The sequence below is a fragment of the Macaca mulatta genome, chromosome 7 (assembly GCF_049350105.2).
Source record: "Macaca mulatta isolate MMU2019108-1 chromosome 7, T2T-MMU8v2.0, whole genome shotgun sequence".
In the NCBI taxonomy this organism is placed as follows: Eukaryota; Metazoa; Chordata; class Mammalia; order Primates; family Cercopithecidae; genus Macaca; species Macaca mulatta.
In genome coordinates, this window is record NC_133412.1 from 93,818,177 (window position 1) to 93,822,195 (window position 4,019).

Consider the following 4,019-nt stretch of genomic DNA (forward strand, 5'->3'; position numbering starts at 1 on the left):
CAAGTTGCATAATTACTTTAAGACTTTCCAGCAAAAACTAACAGTTTTACTGCAGGGAATGACCAAGAACTATCCCTCAGAACTGTCATTCAGTTGTCCAATGGGAAAGATCAGCAAGCACAAATGCCTACAATAATGTCATGCTTCTAGATCAGAGGACTGCCTAGTATACTAGGAGAACCTGTGAGTCAGCAGACATTAATATACTGCATCTCATCCATATTCGTGTCTAATGAGGTTCCTTCCGTAACCTACTGTTGGTCTCAAGAGAACAAGAGGCATCAAACTCATTAAACCTAAAATGCACATTTATTTAGCAGGTGCTAAACAGCCAAAATATCCCAATACTATTCACTGTTTTTGTGTCTTATGGTTTAACAAGGAGGCTTAAAAATAAAAAAGAAACCACCAGCACTTTGGTTCACCCATTTCATACAAGGCAATTGGGATTCAAACTCACAAAGGTACGGTCCAGGAGGTAACATTCTTTTCATCATTACTCAGATGGCGTACACGTTCACCTGTGTTCAAGATGCTGGTGATCCACTAACAGGCTTATTATTTGCTGCATTCATAAAGGGTTTTACTGTTTCCCTGGTGGAACAGAGCAGGCAAGCTCCTTGTCTGAGGTGATGTGGTTGGTGAGTAGCAGAGCTCTCATTCTAACCTCATGTGTCCTTTCATAAAGTCCATGTGCTTTATATAGACAACCAAGCCTGGCATTCTCTTAAAACCACAGAAAATCATGAGTTAGGACCATGGATAGCTAATTATGAGTGAATTTTCCTCCCACAAGAAATTGCTAACGTCAAGAAGTTTTGGAAGCTGTATGGGATGGAGAATAATACTGCTTTTGTAGACCATTCTTGCATATTGCACTACCTCAGATATGTGTGACCTCTGCCCCAACAGAGGCCAACAGGGAATGATGAAAAACTGGCAAGAAAAATTCCCAGGATGTCTCTAAACAAAGTTTCCCATGCAACAGCCTTCCTCAGGGAGGCCCAGTCACTGACCCACCCCACCTTCCATGTCCATGCTAATGGCAGGGTGACCTGCTCAGAGCAGTCTTCAGTAAGTGACTACTTGAAACGCCTTACTGCAGTTCTCCTCAGTGACCTGTAAGAGGGATTAAGGGACTCCCCTGTGGCTGCATCCACAGCCATCAAACCTACCTTCACTGGGCCACACCAGTCTCTGCTTGGCCTTTTCAGATGTCACGGCCCCAGGCTTGTGAATCATGTCTGAGTTCCTCTGTTGTTTTTCCAGGAAACTGGCATCCTAAGGCTAGTCCCTGTCTGACAAACTAATCCCTCCAGTCACCTCCCTGGATATGTCTTTCCATCCCTGCACTGACACCCTAGGCCCAGACCAGAGCTTCACCCTCAGTCCATTGCACCCTACCTGCTTATAAAGGTTGACTAACTGACTTGTATCATACACTTAGAGTTAGGACTGGCACCCTCAAAATGCTGTCCATAGTCTAAGCACTGTGCCAAGGAACTTTTGTTTACAGAAACACAGACGTACAGATGTACGAACTCTATTTCCTGTGAGCTCTCAGGTCTCGATGGCCACCTTCAATGTAACTGTTACATGCACTGGGAAACAAAAAAAAAAAAAATTGTGTGTTTTAAAAAATAAAAATTGTGGCCGGGTGCGGTGGCTCACGCCTGTAATCCCAGCACTTTGGGAGGCCAAGGTGGGCAGATCACAAGGTCAGGAGATCGAGACCATCCTGGCTAACACGGTAAACCCCGTCTCTACTAAAAACACAAAAAATTAGCCGGGTGTGGTAGCTGGCGCCTGTAGTCCCAGCTACTTGGGAGGCTGAGGCAGAAGAATGGCATGAACCCGGGAGGCGGAGCTTGCAGTGAGCACAGATCGCGCCACTGCACTCCAGCGTGGGCGACAGAGGGAGACTCCGTCTCAAAATAAATAAATAAATAAATAAATAAACAAACAAACAAACAAATAAAAATAAAAATTGCAGTGGTCTAGTTCCAAACCCGTAATATCTCTGAGGTATGCCTGTACTATGCAGACATCAAAATAGAATGAGGTATACTCTTGCTACTGGCATAAAATATGTCTAAAATACATTGTTAGTGGAAAGAGGTAATGGTGTAGAACGTTGTGTACAGAATGTTACTATTTGTGGGTGGGAAATAGGAGATAAACACTACCTATACATGTCAATGAGCTTATGAATATAACATGTAGATATGCATAGACAGTAAAAGGATATCAAAAAACTGCAAATTGTTGCATCTGGAAAAGAAAAGTAGGATGTCTTCATCCTTTTCGCTACATTTGCTCTCCTAATGTTTGAATTTACCTCTGCCATTTGCATGTACAACGTATCTGTATATGTAAAAGAAAAATCAAACAGCCTACCTCACTGTAGCCCTTTCTGAGCCTGCTAAGGAATGGTCCCCGGTAATACAAAGTTTAAAGAACGAAGCTGTGAATTTCAATTTACAATTTACAATTGAAATTCACCACTGTATTGGGAGGCCGAGACGGGCGGATCACGAGGTCAGGAGATCGAGACCATGCTGGCTAACATGGTGAAATCCCGTCTCTACTAAAAAATACAAAAAATTAGCCGGGCGAGGTGGCGGGCGCCTGTAGTCCCGGCTACTCGGGAGGCTGAGGCAGGAGAATGGCGTAAACCCGGGAGGCGGAGCTTGCAGTGAGCTGAGATCCGGCCACTGCACTCCAGCCTGGGCGACAGAGTGAGACTCCGTCTCAAAAAAAAAAAAAGAAATTCACCACTGTAAACTACTCTAGCGATGCGGCATAGACTTGACCTCCAAACTCCAAGCCTGCAGCCCGCGGCAGACAGGCCGAGAGTGGAGCAGCCGTTCCTCCTTCCCCGCCTTGCCCTCCTTCTGCACATCCAGCTGCCTCCGCAATGGAGAGCTCGCTCATTATTTGAAGCCTGTTCATTCTCCTGCTTCCTCGGTGGTTACGGAGGCTTTTGGAAGTTCAAGTCCGTCTCAGCTAAGAACCAGGAGACACAACTTTCGTCCCTCTCGGCCCGCTGGGTCTCGGCGGCACAGCGTCCCCTGCCGGCCACTGTGGCGGCTGCTGGAATCAGCCTCAGCGCTTAAGCGGCCGCGACGGAGGAGTTGCCCCAGCTCGGCGTCCTCCCTCCAGGCAGCTCTTTCCAACGTGGTGAGGGCAAGTCTGGGGATTATCTCCATAAAGGAAGCGGGGTGGCTCGGTGGAATGGCTTCAGATCCCCTTCCCAGGAGCCTGTGACCCGCCATTGGAAGACAAGTGGACCTCATTCTATTTCAGTGTCTGCATAGTACAAACATTCGCTGTGGGCAAATCGTACCCGTGAGCCCAGAGATCATCATCCCGGGAAAGCTTTCCAGAAGCACATGCTTCCTTGCACTACCACACACCCGCACACCCGCACGCGCTCACTCCTCCAGCGTTCCTCCCCTCCCTCACTCCCGCCCTGGAAGAAGCGGCGAGCTGAGGAGAGAGGTGGAACCAGCAGTGAAAGGCGCCGGCAGGAGCCCGCGCAAGCCCGGCCTGGGACACCGCAGCCGCTCCTGCCCTCTGCTGGCTGGAAGGCGCACTTACACATTGCGGTCATCGCGGATCGCCGAAGGCCGCTGGTGCAACTCTGCCGCCAAGAACGCTCAGCGGCCACCAGCAACTTGTCACAGGAGGAGTGGGGGTGTCTGCACACCTTAGTGAACCTACCAGCCTAGGACTCGTGAGTGGAGACTCGGCCACACCAGCAGCTGGTAAAGGCTGTCCTGGGGCCCAAATCCGTCAGTGACTCTGACATCTCAGGGACAGTGTGTGGTGGCTATAGTGCTTTGTGAAGTTGCTGCCGGGAGTTATGCAGAAACGTCTTAGGGTGTTCAAATCCCTCTTAACTAAGGGGTTTTAGTGCTGTGAGTATTCCCACAAATGGGTCCCTATGGTACAATTATTTCGCAGCATTCATAGAGCCTACTGGGGCTCTTGATTTGAGGAGCCTTATTCAGGAAACA